Source organism: Crocodylus siamensis, chromosome 9 (assembly GCF_052110815.1).
Source record: "Crocodylus siamensis isolate JL-2025a chromosome 9, ASM5211081v1, whole genome shotgun sequence".
NCBI classification, from domain to species: domain Eukaryota; kingdom Metazoa; phylum Chordata; order Crocodylia; family Crocodylidae; genus Crocodylus; species Crocodylus siamensis.
In genome coordinates this window covers 71,244,925-71,259,501 of record NC_143403.1, presented here as the reverse complement: position 1 = coordinate 71,259,501, position 14,577 = coordinate 71,244,925, and positions in this window count along the sequence as shown.

Sequence of the window (14,577 nt, the reverse complement as noted above, 5' to 3'; positions counted from 1 at the left end):
CTGGGGCTCTGGATGTCTAGCCACACAAAGCCAGCCCAGAGCACCAAGAAAGCTCCTGCTCTGACTTCCCGACCCAAACCCAGACCTGAACTTCTGCTCCTTCCTATGAGGGATGTTCAGATGTGGGGTTGTGATCTGCCCTGTTACCCAGCTGGAGCTGACCTCTCTGCCCCTTCTCTTCGTATTCACAGGGTACTTCGACAGCATGGAGAGGGGCCAGAGGAGGCCACTCGTATGATCAGGGGGCAGCAGGGCAGGCCCTACGAGGAGAGGCTGCGGGACCTGAACCTGTTCAGCCTCCACAAGAGAAGGCTGAGGGGGATCTTGTGCCCTGTTACAAACTAGTCATGGGGGATCAGCAGGCATTGGGGGAGTCCCTGTTCCCCCGAGCGCTGCCAGGAGTGACCAGGAATAGCAGTCACAAGCTGGCAGAGGGCAGGTTTAGGTTAGATATCAGGAGGTGCGACTTCACGGTCAGGGCGGCTAGGGTCTGGGACCAGCTTCCAAGAGAAGTGCTGGCCCCTACCCTGGGGGTGTTTAAGAGGAGGCTGGATGAACACCTTGCTGGGGCCATTTGACCCCCGTGCTCTTCCCTGCCATGGCAGGGGGTCGGACTAGATGATCTGCTCAGGTCCTTTCCGACCCTAGAAACTATGAAGACAGGGGCATTGGGGTTTTCAGCTCCCTTCACACACATGCAGCCACCTCTGGTGGCATGCGGCAGCTCCAGACTTACCAGTGAATGAGAGGAAGCATCACAGGCTTCCCTGCTCACATAGACACCAGGGCTGTGTGACACCCTCCAAGGGGCTCCAGCAGAGTCAGGCACCCCGGGCTCTGGGGCCGGAGGGTCGGTTGTCCCCTGTCACCTGTCCGAGTAAGACCTTGATTCCAGGTGTAGCTGTCTAGCATCCCCGTGACCTGAGGGGCTTTCTCCTTCCTCCTCCGCTTCCAGTTGCCACTGGGAACCACTGGCCTATGACCCCATCTCCTGGCTGTGGTTTCAGAGCAGTGGAGGGAGGTGGGGTTTCTGGGCTCATGGGAGGATGGAGTCTGGCCAAGGGTTGAGAACAGCAGTGCTGTTCCTAGTTGGGCTGAAAACCAGGGCCAGGAAAAGTGGCTCTGAAGGGAGCAGTCCTGCACATGAAGAGCCACTTGGCCAGACTCCTGCCTGCCATGGGAACCAGGAGAGGGGGTTCCTGCCCTGCCTGTCTTGGGGCTGCTGGCAGTCAGGTTCGTCCCACAGCCCTGAGCAGTGCAAGCTTTCAGGACCCAGGAGGAGGCGATGCCGTCTCCCTCCAAACCCTTTCTGAGCCTTGCTGAGATGCACCCGCGGTCCAGCTAAGCTGCACACCTGCTATCACTCTTACCCTCGCAGCTAGCCTTGCTGTGGGCAGTTGAACAGTTGTCATGAACAGCCCACCCCAGAAGAGTCTGCACTCTGCCCACATTCACCGATCAGGTCCTGCGGCTGCAGCTTGTCTCTCCCCGGAGAACCAAGCTGGTTGAAGTCTGGGAGCTCCTGCAGATCAGGCTACTGAAGAGCAAGGCGATGAAGTCTTCCCCCATTGGGAGGGTGCTTTATCTCACCCAGGTCCCAGGAGCCCAAGGATCCCTCAACATCAAAGCCGAACCCCTTGGATGGAGGTAGTTGCCTTTGTATTTTTAGCCTGTTAATTTTATCTGGCCTCCCCCACCCCCTTGCCAAGGCCGCAGTGCAGACATGCCTGTACAATGGAGTGAGACTGACACTCATGGCTGAACAATGCCCTTCGGCTCCCTTGCCGTTCTCAGCTGCCTGGCCAGCCCTGCGGAGGTTTTTTCTTACCAGAGCGAAGATGCAAACAACAGCTGCTTCTCCATGTCCTTGTGCCTCCCTATGGAAATGGCATTGTTACAGCTGAACCTGCTTGTCAAGGGCTGCAGTCCACGAGTTATATAAAGGCCAGGCCTTTGTGCTGCAATGCACCGGCCAGGCAACACCCCAGGAAAGTTGCTCTTCGGGCTCCTTAGTTTGCTAGAGGCATTGTAACTGGGGGCAGGGAGCGGGGACTGGTAGCTGGGCTTCTCATGGTAGGCCAAGCCCTGCGCAGGAGGCTAAAGCTGGCTCTATTTAGGCAGCTTCAGAAGTGGCGATAGAGCATCTCCAACTCCTACTGAAAACCGCCAAATCAGGAGTATCTTGTCTTTGGGCCACAGTGCCCTGGGATGGGGCAGATCCAGGCTGGCTGGTTGTGTCACAAGGTCATTCATTAGATGCCTGCAGAACGTCTTGAAATTTCAACACGAGGTGGGGAGCCTCGGGGAGCAAAGTGCAACGCGCCAGGAGCTAGCGTTGGGCCAGCTGCGAAGACCTGGGGAGGTCAGTTCTGCTGGGGTGGCTCTGCAGAGGTGTGCCGATGCAAGTCTCCTATTCTGCTCCATGCAGCACTGGGGAGGTCTTCCTAAGAGAGCTGGGTCCAGTTTGGGGCACTGCCCTTCGAGGAAGATGTGGACAAACTGGGGAGAGCCCAGATGAGAGCAATGGAAATGACTGGAGCTCTAGAGAAGCACACAGGGGAAGAGGAAGCACTAGTGGTGCTTTGCTCTGGAGCAGAGAAGACTGAAGCAAGGTTTGATTGATTTTCAAATACACAAAGGGCCATTCTCAGTAGGAAGGTGATGGACTAGGGGGCAGGGCAGGAAGCAATGGAGATTGAGGTGGGATAGTGGGAAGAACGGTCCTGCCCTCAGGGTGGTTCGGCAGTGGGATATTAGCGGGGGAGGTTGTGCCATCTCCATCATTGGAAACCTTTAAGTGCAGGTTAAACAGATGTGTCTGGGCTGGTTCAGACAGGGATGCTCCCGCCTTGAGCAGGGGATGGACTCTGTGGCCTCCTGAGGGGCCATCCAGCCCATTTTTCTGGATCCCCGACATGACAGAGAGCTCTGGACAAGTTGTCTGTGCCTGCCAGAGTCAGCTAGGCTGGCAGCACCGTGAGAACGGGCTCTCTCATGCTGCCTTGTCTCTTGGTATCCAAACACATACATGTCCACACATGTATGTCCCTACCTGGACACACGCACACAAACCTGGCAAGCGATCTGGGCAGTGTGTAGCATTGCAATATTTTGGCAGCCCCTACCAATAAAGATTTCGGCCTGAACTCTGTGAGTCTCAGTCAGAAAATAGTAAAATTGTTTCTGATGTGCTGGAAACGGTGGCTGGGAGGCCAGGGCATGATCGAGCTGAAGGGGTTATTTGAATGCCATCATAAACCGATGAGGTGTTGCCGGTTGTCCCGCTGTGAGTGGGATGGACGGACGTTCCCTCCAGGCAGAGGAGAGGCAGACGTTTCAGCATCGATATCTTTGACACCATGATGGGTTTGCAACAGCAGAAGGCACTTTCCAGCATGCCCTGGCTCTGTCCTGCCCAGGAAGGAACAGCATCAGGCCAGCAGATGACAAGTTTCCCGAAACGTGTTTTGCTCAGGTGCAGGAGATCTCAGCTGGGGGAGTCACTGAAGCCCAGTGACCTGTATTAGCAGTGAGTGCCACTCAGTGGGGGCAGGACTTCCCCTGGGTGGAGGCACTTCCAGGTGACTCAGTGGAGGTGAGTCCATGGACACCAGAAGACAGTGATGTGAGAGTCTAGGTCCCTCTCCAGGGATGCCTGCCGCTTCTGCAAGATCCCTCCCCGCCGCGCTCGGGTGGGGGAACGCTCCTCCCCTAGGGAAGCTAGAAGGTTGCGACGCTTTTGGAAACAAAAGGGACTCATGTCTAATAAACACTTGGGAAACTGGATCCCTTGGAGTTCAAGGACTCTGCTGAGATGCGATTGTCCTTGTTTGCCAAGAGGACTCAAATATCATTTTTAATATCTTGACAGCCTCTTTTCACTAACACCTTCCCCTGCAAGCCTGCGCCCTGGCTTTAAAGGCCTCGAATGGTATGCCACATATTCCAGCACGGCCGGCGTTCCCTGCAGGGCCAGCGGGCAGGGCACAAGAGAACGGGGCTCAGACGAGCCCTGGGGGAGGCACTAGGCCAGCACAGGTGAGTCCTGGCCTTCCACGAGGAACAGGCGAGAACCAGAAGACCGGGCTGCATTCCCGGGGAAAAGTCAAACGGCCATAGCGTGACGGGCAGCGTTTGTTCCCAGCCTGGCACGGGGGGGCCTGAGCCAAAAAGGAGTGTGAACATGTGAGGGATTCTGGCCACAAGCCAGGGCATTTTAAACAGGATTTAAATAGACAGGAGGAAAACCGAGTAAGACAAAGGGAGCCGGTATAAGAATAAACCCTTGAGTGGAGAGTCTTGGTCAAAGCCGGCAGCAGGTGTCCAGACCTTACTTGGGCAAAACTTCCACTCAGGCCGGCTACGGTGTAAGGCTCTACAGATTTGTTTCTCTGCATCTTCTGGAGGTGGCATCTCCTGCGAACGTGAGGAGAAGAGAGAAGCTGGGGAGGCAGAGTGGAAATAGGAAGCAGGCCTGCAGTTGGTATGGGAGGCGCTGAAGGGCAGGGCAGATTCCAGGCCCTGGCTAATTTCATAGATTTCATCGACACTAGGGCTGGAAGGGACCTCGGGAGATCATCGAGTCCAGCCCCCCGCCCAAAGGGCAGGAAGTCAGCTGGGGCCATAGGATCCCAGCAAGATAAGCATCCAATTTGCTCTTGCTCTTTAATGCAAAGCCATTGCGAAGTGTGCTAGCTCGGGCAGTGGAAGAGCTCCCCTTGCCCTAACAATGAGAGCGTGAAAGGGAAGAGCAAGATCTTGCCAGTGGACTTGTCCCCAGCAAAGATGTGCAAGATCTTGCAGGGCAAAGGGCAGGTGATCTGTGCTGGAAGGCGACTCTTCCACCTTGCCTGTTGCAGCACATCTGTGGGACTTGCATGGCCGCGGCATCTGAGTCCCTTAGGGTGTCATACGCTTATTCTCCCAGCCTCTCCGCAACACCAGGCAGGGCTGCACCCCCATGTTATGGTCTGCCGCGCAGAGAGATGAAACGACTGGCCCGAGGTTACTCCGGGAGTCTGTGACAGAGCAGAGGACTGAACTCCAGTCTCCTGAGGCCAGCTTAGTGCTTTAGGCAGCCAGCCTCCCCTGCAGCTGCACTGTAGGGGCCAGGGAGCCCCAGAGCCTTGAGAAGGCATGAGGTTTGGGACACCACCAAGAAAAAGCCAATGTGCTACAGAAAATGTTCCCAAGGACCCAGAAGGCTGGGTCCATACCTCCCTCTGAATGGTACTGAGCCAATACCTGGCGCGAGAAGAGGGCGTGATGTCTTTGTAGGAGGGCAGGGCAAAGTGCAGCCTGGGGCTGGGTAAAGTTCCTGCTGTACTTTCTGCCAACACTTGCAACAACTGCCAGGATGGCAAAGCTGGAGCACGCGGTGCTGGGGTGCTGCTGCCAGGAGAGCCACGTTCTTCCAGTGCTTGTTCGGGGAGAGCGTCCCTCCTGCTGCTCCTCTGCTTCGTGGTCTAGATGGCGTACCTGCTGCAGGCTGGCCTCGATGGCACATGTGTCCTCCCCTGCACTCATGTGGGGACACTCCTCGCGTACCAGAACAGAGCGTTTCCCCTCGCTGGCACTGACGAGCGCATTTCCCACAGCCTGCGGGGACCCCGCACCATTCAGCATGGTCTCAGCATGAGATCTGAGGGCTTCGGGCTCTGGGGAACGCTAGACTGGGTCTCAGCAGGGCCTTGGGGTGACATAACAGACCTTTTTGTTTGGACTTGGATGGCATGTCTTTATCTTTGCTGACTTTGCTAAACTGCTCGCGGTGGGACTTTGGCTACCTCATGCCCAGTGCCAGCCCTCTGGGACACCGGGAACACACTCCAGCATCCAGGCCATGCTGGAGGCCTCACAGCTGCGTCCTCGTTGGGATTGTTACCTATGTTAGCCACGTTAGGCTGGCATGGATGTGCCTACCCAACCTGCAGCCACCTCTTCCTCTCTGCTGCGTAGATGTTGCCCTTCGGGCAGACTTCTGCCACAGTGATGTGCTGACAGGTGAGGAAATACCACCCTCCTCACCAGCCCCCCTTGGGAGCCTGTCTCTCTTTTACTTTGGAAACCTCCATGCACTTTTAACTCTCAGAAAGTAACGCTAAGCAGCCTTGGACAGTTCCTACCGCAGTGCCCAGAAGAGGGCACCAGCATGATACCATATCCTTTCTACAGCTCGAGAGCTGCATGCCTGGCACTTGGGCAGATTATCATTGCGTTGGGCACCTGTTACCAGCTTCTTGCCTGATGCACCGGGGGATGCGACCTGGGGCTGGCAGCATCTCAGACCTCCCGCTCGGTGTGTATAGGGGAGGGGTCTTGTTTAAAACGCAGCGCCTCCAGAACCTCTCTGTCCTTTCCAAGTAGCCTGTCCCTGTGCTGCTGCTGAAATGAGGCTTTCCTTGCTGGAGCTGATGGAAACCCACCAGAAGAGCACAGCGCACCACACTTGGACAGGATGTGAAGACACAGCCAGGCTTGGGGGGGTGGGGGAAGGGATGGTTTGTGGAAGCACTGGACTCTCTTTTCCTTTTCATGCCTCAGGGTCAAGGCTGTTCTCTGCCAGGGGGATTTATTGTCTTGGCTTCTAGGACAGAAAGAGAAGCAGAGACTCAGAGGTGGGTCTGGGGTGCTGTGAAGCAGAGGATGTGCCATTGGAAAGCTCCCATGCTCTTAGCCTAATTGAGGCTCTCAGGCCTGGGAGATCTTTCTTTGCAGAGGGGCTTTGCAGCGCTCAAGAGGAGAGCAATGCCCAGCGTGTAACGGGAGCGCGTGTGCCCACGCGTGCTGCCAGCTCTCTGCAGCGGCCTGCACTCTGCCCATCGCTGCTCTTGGGGGGCCCTCTCTTGGTGAAAAGTCGAAACCGCACCGTCCCTGGAAAAGGAGGCCCCAGGGCGTGTTGTTGCTGTGCGTGATGTCTCGTGTTTCCAGCGTGGGGGCTAGAGGCGCTGGGCAGAGCAGACCGAGCTGTGCAGTGGGGTTACCGCCCGATCGGGAGGGGTTTCTGTGTGCTCAAGAGAGCTGCTGGTTTGCTTCCCTCCTGTCTGAAATTGTGTCCTGGACTGTCAGTCTCATTGGAAACACCCCAGAGGGGTGACCTCTGCCTTCCTGTGCCTTCTGGCGATGCCTGGGCAAGCAGGCGCCTGGCGTCTGTCTGTGGCCCTGGGCAGGAGCTGGTAGTAACTGGGTACAAGTGCCCGACGCTTGGCATCTACGCGGTGCAGGATCCTGAGGGCACAGATGGGAAGGGCTGAGCGGTGGGAAGGGGCGAACTCAGAAAGCGTCACATCCAGTCAGGTGCTGGACGCTGCCTCCCCACACACAGTGCAGCTGAACGAATTGGCCCCCAAGTGCAATTACCTGAATTTGTGGCGCTAGGTAAAATCCATAAGTGTCAGGGTGCAACGCACGGCCACTTAATGACACTTATCGGTGATCACACACGCCATGAGGCCCTGCGCTGCTCAGGGCGCATGGGGGAGCCAGCTGCAGGGAGGCCTGGCTCTTCCCTAGGGCCCTCCTGAGACCCAAGGCCAGGCTGGACTCGGGGTGGGGGAATGGCAGGGGGTTTCTCCAGCCTGTTGAACCTGTGGGCTGCTGCTCCTCTCCACCCCCGTGGGTGACATAAGCTGATACCTGCCTTGAGGGGTCTGCAGCTAATGGGATCTGACCACCTCTGACTCCTTAACCCTTTAATTCTCCCCTGCTTGCTGGAGACGTAACTGCCTGCAATTGGGGAAACGCCTCCATTTCCCCCTTCCCAGAGGCCTGGCCCCGTGAACTCTCATGTACAAGGACAGACTCTTCCCCTTTCCCTCTCTGGCTAGCTGACTTGGCATGGTGCAGAGTGCCCTGGTCTGATGCATGCTGCTGCTGCCTGTCCAGGATACAGACTTCCTTGCTCCCAGCAGGCCTGCAATGAGCAGTCTGTCGCACGATCGTTCGGACCACGACAACTGTCTGGATCCAGTCCGCCTCAGGCTTAACTTTCCCAGAGAGTCTTCGTATGCTTGCTTCCAGCTCGGCCCGCCAGCAGCTGATAGGCAGCTGAAGATGGGGGCTAATCCACTGCAACGGTTACCCAGGCTCAGGGCTGCACCAGAGTTACTCCAGGCCCTCCTGATGTGCCCCAGAGAACAGGAGGAAAGGCTCATAGGTGAGGCGGTGTCGGCGGGCCATGGGGCTTCTGGCCTGTTCCTCGTGTGCTTTGTGACCACTTCCCGTCCTGGTCTGTGCAGCGGGGAAACTGCGATGGGGTGATCATCAACCTCTGTCCGGCGTGTGGAGCTCACTTGATGAAAACAGCAGTGATGGGCTAGCTCCTAACATAGGGCAGGGATGGGCTCCCTCTTCACATCAGGCCACCTGCAACAATAAAGTTATGAGTGCGGGGGCCTTGCAAAGTCCTCATCTCTTCTCCTCCAGCCATGTCAGCGCAGAGCTGGGCTGCACTGCTCCTCTCGGGAAAGGCAAACTGAGCTGCAGGCACTTCATCCTCTGGGCAGGTTTCTCCGGCAGGCGGGGTAACTGAGGCAGCTGTACCCAGTGGGCTGATCCCCGTGCCCGGGGTGCGCAGATCAGCTGGCGGGATTGTGGCCTTGGTGCCTGCCAAGTGCTAGCGCCACAGGTGAGGGTTTCCCCAGGAGCGGAAAGTGGGTCTGCTGGGATGTAACCTTCACCAAGGCACCCACCAGCCTCAGCTGTATCGCGTTTCCGGGGCCCTCTGAGAAGCCCAGTTTGTTGCCTGAGGAACCAGTAAATAATTAAGGAATCGGCCAGCCAGGGTCGCAGGGACGGCTGTGGGCGCTGCGGCTGCCTGGGGAGCCCAGGGTGCCATGCAGGCATCTGGGTTGCACCCGTGACCATGCGCAGGGTGCAGTCTTACCAGGCGTGGTCCGTGGCCATCGCGAGACGGTCCATGCCCCACAGAGCTTGCAGCTTTTTGAACAGGGCATGGGAGTGTCTGTCGGGGCTGTGATGGGGTACTGATGTTTTGCAAGGCAGCAGCACAGACCAGGTTCATGAAGGACCTTGTCACCTCTCGAGGTGTGTCCAGAGCAGCCCAGGACGGGCAGCTGTGGGGAAGGATTGCAGGTCTGGAAGAAGGGCTGCCAGCTGGCTCAGGAGAGCCTGAGGTGCAGGGTGAGAGACGCCGTGGAGAAAGCAGCTGCAGTGACGGGGAAGGAGGGGAGGTAGGAAGGGTCCCGAAGACGGGGTGAGGGTGTCGGGGTATTGTGTGATACAGGGGCCCCGGGCTGCAACCTGGTCTGGGCCTGTGGAGGGGGAGGCGATGGTCCGGGAGGCAAAGAGCCTGGTGAGCCCCTGTGCTCCTCTGAACCCTGACAATGAGAACGTGCAAGAAGGGCCTGGAGACTACACTGCACTGCCTGGGCCAAGGCCAGCTTTCCCCGCAGCGTGGCCTGGACGTAGCCAGGGGTCCCATGTCCCCTGCCTCAGGGCTGCAGGTGGAGGTGGAAGCAGGCTGCTGGATGGCAAGTGCAGGACTAGGCACTCGAGCAGTCTAGTGAGCAAGCGGGGCGCGGAGAGGAGCAGGCGGCGCTGCAACCACAGGCCGGGCTGCAGCAGGGGTGTATGCTGTCTTGTTGGCCCCAGCAGCAAGCTAATGAGCCTGAAGCTGTCTCCTGGGGGCAGTGGGGGTGCTCTGAAACCACCACCCTTTGGGGCGCTTCAGAGGCCTGCTTGCAGGATCGGGGCCTTGCTGGGTGGCGGTTTGGTTCGTAGGAGTCTGTCCAGGCAGCAGGATGTGAACGGCTGCTAGCTGGGGCGGCACAGGCTCCTGGGGGCACCGTCTCTAGCACACAGGGGCTGCACGCGCCTGTTCCCTTCCCACAGGGGGTCCCAGGGGTTACGGCCCCTGAGCTAACGGACACGGAAGGGGCTTGCACGTTCAGATGCGGAAGGTTCCCTGCTTCGGGGTCCACAGGTGGCCGGACCCCTGGCATGGCTTTGGGTGCACCCCACCCCCTCGCCGCGTGCCTCATTCTCCCTAGCTGAGTGAGGTGGGGGGGGTCAAATGCGGTGAGGCCAGTGCCCCGCTACCCCCAGCTCGGAAAGGCAGACGACCGCGCTAGCGCTTCGTTCGCGGGCTTGGATGGCACATATGCGGTGCGTGACGGATTCCGAGACAGTGACAGGATGGATCCGATGCTCCAAACATATGACTGCATATGGAAGGCCACGGCGCAGCATACAAATTCTGGATGGGGACGGGGTGCAGATGGCAATGTATAATTCCACGGTAATTTGTAAGACGATACATCTGCTCCGTTGCTCATTTCTCAGTTGTCAGACATAATCCTGAGCATCGTATTATAGCACCGGGTGGGAAAGCGGGGATATTTGCCAAGGATCTGGGAGATAATGTTCTCGTGCAGCGTTCTCTGCGTCGGGGAGGAGGGAGCCGGCTGTGGGGGGCGGGAGTGGTGGGGGAAAGGCTGGTTGTGCTGTTGCAGCCCCACAAGGCACCTGAAAGGTGCTGGGCCTTTCTGTGGAGCTTGGCAGGCTCCTCCCCGATGGCCACCTCCCTGCTCTGCTGCCTCAGGTGTCCCCCGGTGAAGGCCGTGGTGGTGCCAGTGCTGGCTCCTGCTGAGCTGCAATGCTCCTGCATGGACCCCGGAGCAGCTGGCAGCTCACACCCCAGATGGGACTGGAGGCTGTTTCACAACCGGCGCCTGCCAGAGCTGCGTGTGGCAGCTCGGGGAGATTCTGTTCCCTGGGAACAGTGACCCAAGGAGGACGTTACATCGGGAGGGGGGAGAAGCATCCATTGCTGGGAACTTGACTCCCTTTGTCCCCATCTCGGGCTGGCTCTTACCAGTGCCTTGCTTGGGGTGTAACAACTCTCCAGCGACGCTGAATAAGGGCCGCTGCTGTCCCACCCCCTCCTTGGGGAGACACGGGGCTAACAGAATTGCGACAAAATCAAAGTTCGGGGCGAGGTGGTCACAGGCAGGGTCCGGAGCAACAAGGCCAACAATGTTTCGCAGAGGGAATAAAATCAGCATTGAGAATGTCTTTGTTGGGCACGACCAGGGCGTAACTGCCTCGCCAGCAGAAAATCAATGCAGCTTGCAATATTCCATGCAGCCTAATGCAAGCTGTCAGCGCGGGAGCGTGGGGCTCGCTGGAGAGCGCAATCAGGCAAAGGACCCAAGGGAGTGGCATGGCTGGTGCAGTGGGGGACAGGCCCCTGGGCACCCGCTTCTGCATCGCTGCTGCAGGATGGGGTCAAAGCCAGGTGCAGGCCCATTCTGGAGCAGCCCGTGCAGGAGGATGACGGGTGAATGCTGCCACCAGACGCACTGTTGGGCCAGGTCCATCAGTAGCATAGATGTTAGCGTAAGCTGACCACGAAATGGTTGGACCCCGTGGCAGCCCAGCGGTGCAGACATGGTGCTCTTAGTTCGCTGCAGCTCTGCACTGGCCAGTTTCCCCCAACTCCCCACCAAGGGCTTGCTCCTGTCCTGAACAGCTTGGCAAAGTCTTGGCATAGTTGCTGAATCTTCCAGCCCCCGGGGCCTCTCCCCAGACACTCACCTGGGTATCGAGACTTGTGCACGTGCATGTGGGCTGGGGGCGTTGCAGCAGGTTCCCCATGCAGGCAGCAGGTGCGTGAGGTGCCAGCGAGCTCCGGGGTGGATCTGCGCCCTTGGCACAGAGGGATACATCGCTGTGGCACAAAGGGAAGAATGTTATCGCCCTCTGCCAGGACGAGCTGGGCTTGGCTCTATTGCAGGCAGCACATCTCGCCGAGGCAGAACGTGCCAAATCGAAAAGAGCGGGGGTTAATCAAATCCTTTCTGCTCTGGCTTTATCAAGCTCGAGAGGGGCCGGCCTATTAATTAGAAAGGCTTTTTCATGTAAAACAGGCTCTTTGCAGATAAGGGGAGCAGATACTCAGTTGCTTGCCGTTCCAGCAGTGCGTGTGCTGTTCCTTTAGGCCTGCTCTTGTCCGCCTGGCTCTGTTTGCTCATGCGCTCTGCTTGTATGCTTTTCGGGATGGGCCTGGACCTCCCTGCCTCACCACGTTTCTAGGTCCGTCTGCAGATGGGGGATTCTCTGTCGCTATCTGCATCCTTCCCTGTCCTGCTCACGCCCCAGGGACTCCACCATCACCCATGGCTCTGCCCTGAGTAGTTGCTGTTGCCACCAGGAACCAAATCTGGCCCTACAAGCCCATGCAGCGGCCACTGCAGTTTATCCCCTGGGTGCAGTGATGCAAGGTGCAGTGCTTGTTGCAGCTGTGATAGTCTAGGGGGTACATGAGAAGCAAGCTTTGCTTGGTAACCTCTTTTCTTGGACCATCCCTACAGCTGGGACAGATGCTGGACACACTTGAAGTGCTGCTAGGGGGAGTCGCAGGCTGCTGTTTGGAAGCCGGGACACCTGGGTGTCATCCCACTGGCACTGACTCGCCCCTGGGTCTGTGCCTGTCTCATGGGTGCTGCACGCAGGGCATGTGGAAGGAGGCTGTGGCCAAGGGGTGCTGGCAAGGGAGACAAAGAGGGACTTGGAAGAGGCCTGGAAGGGTAGGCTCCCCCCACGTTGGCTCTGCTCCTCCCTGGGCTGCCAGGGGGACCCAAGAGCTCAATGGTGTCTGCACCAGCCATGTCCTCAAGCTCATTCCCACCCTCATTCTCCTCCTGCCACTATGATGCTGTGCCTAAAGGGCAGGTGCCGCACTGCTGTTTTCTTTGTCAAATGGCTGCTTCCCTCCCAGAGATGCTTGAAGCCTTTGCTTTGCCCTGGTGGTGCCATTCACGGCATCTGGGCCTCTGTGCTCTTCTTGTCCTCAGCAGATTTGCCTCAACATTCAGCCGCTGGCTCAGGGGCCCCTGCAAGCTGCTGTCTCATCAGACCGACGCAGGGAGAAGCTCTGTGCCCCGAGCTGATTGCACTGGCGCCCTGTGCTCTCCACCCTACGGGCCTCATTCCAGAGGCCAGGCAACAGGCAGCTAGGGCATGCAGGACGCTGCAAGAGAGCAGGCGCTGCTCCATGGACTCGTGCTCCAGGCAGCTGGGCTGGCCCTGTGCCCTAGCTGAGGCCAGGAGAAGCAGCCAAGAGCAGGTGGATTCCCCCCTGCAGATGGGAGCTGGCTGCCATTTCCTCCACCATGCCTTCCCCTCGCCCTTCCACAAGCACTCTGCCCCAGTGCCAGTGCTCAGGGTCCTGTGACCTGCTGCGTTCACTAGGGTGGGACTAAGGATCTGAGGCAGAGCAGATGGCATCAAGGTCCGCTGTCGTCTGAACCTCGGCACGCCTGCTTCATACCAGCTTCCTGCAGTTCGGAGGCTCCTTGGTGGCATCAGCAGCAGCAGTGAGATCCTAGACCCCTGAATTCCTGTCGTTCTGCCTCCCCCCTTGGCGCCTGAGGAGAGCTGTTTAGGAGCTACTTCTCTTGTGATGCTGGCAGCAGTCTGTGCCCCCTGCCCTTCAGGGGTGTAAGGCATTTGGCCTGGCTCCTCAAGCTGGCATCTCTCCCTTGGCCCCCTCAGGGGCTGAGGATCCAGCTCTCTACCTCACTCTCCAGTGCCAGCCTTGCAACCTGGACTCCTGTGAGCAATCCTGTTGGCTTGGCAGGGGCCTCTTAGTGGTGATTAGCAACACGCACACAAACATCGGGGTGGTGGCAGGACGGTGGTGTCAAATGCAGAGGGCCTGATTAGGTGACCCTGCCAAAGGGCCTGACACTGAAGACCAGCAGCCCCCACATTGCAGAGGTGCTGCAGATGCTCACATCCCTTAGGGCTTTTGCTATGGAAGCCAAGCCCTGACTTGATCTAGGGCCAGATCTCGTTCTGAATCCAGCTGATAGAAGAGTTTACACCCACTTCAGTGGAGTGGGATCAGGCCCTCGGGACCTTGGCAGCCCACCTGTGTTCAGCAGCATTGTGTTAGGAGGATGCTGGGATGGGATTTGATTCTAATCTGGAGCTGGACTTGTCAAACACGTGCGTGGCCCACGTTATTGTGGTAGACTTTCAACTCCCGGCTGGCTGAGTTCACCCAGGTTTCTCTGGAGCTGATCTGCACAGGGGGTTTATTCAAACCCAGCACATTTGACTTCTTATGAATATATTTTGCTCAAACCAATATTTTTTGTACAATCAGATACATTTGACTAAGCTAATACATATGTATAGAAGCTGATACATTCCCATTCAAACCAGTGTAAATTATCTTTGACCAATACTTTTTCCCCTGGAAATCAATGCATTTTAACACTAGATAATATTTATGAAATTGAATTTTTTTTATTGAGGCTAATGCAATTCTTTTCTATTTTATGCATTTTTATTCAACTAATACATTTTAAATTAAACCGGTGTATATTAACTACAGCAGATGTTGGTACTTACAGTAAAATAATATATATGTTTGCTGAAATCGATACATATTCCAAAGCCAAGGTTTTTGGTTAACCAAGCTATATCATCTATAACAAATGCATGTAGCTACTTAATTTGATGTTTATATTCAGTAGCTAGTGTATAGTTGTTTATTGGTAATGATTATTTTTAAAAGGGAAAAGCCTACTAAAGCATGAAAGATGGATT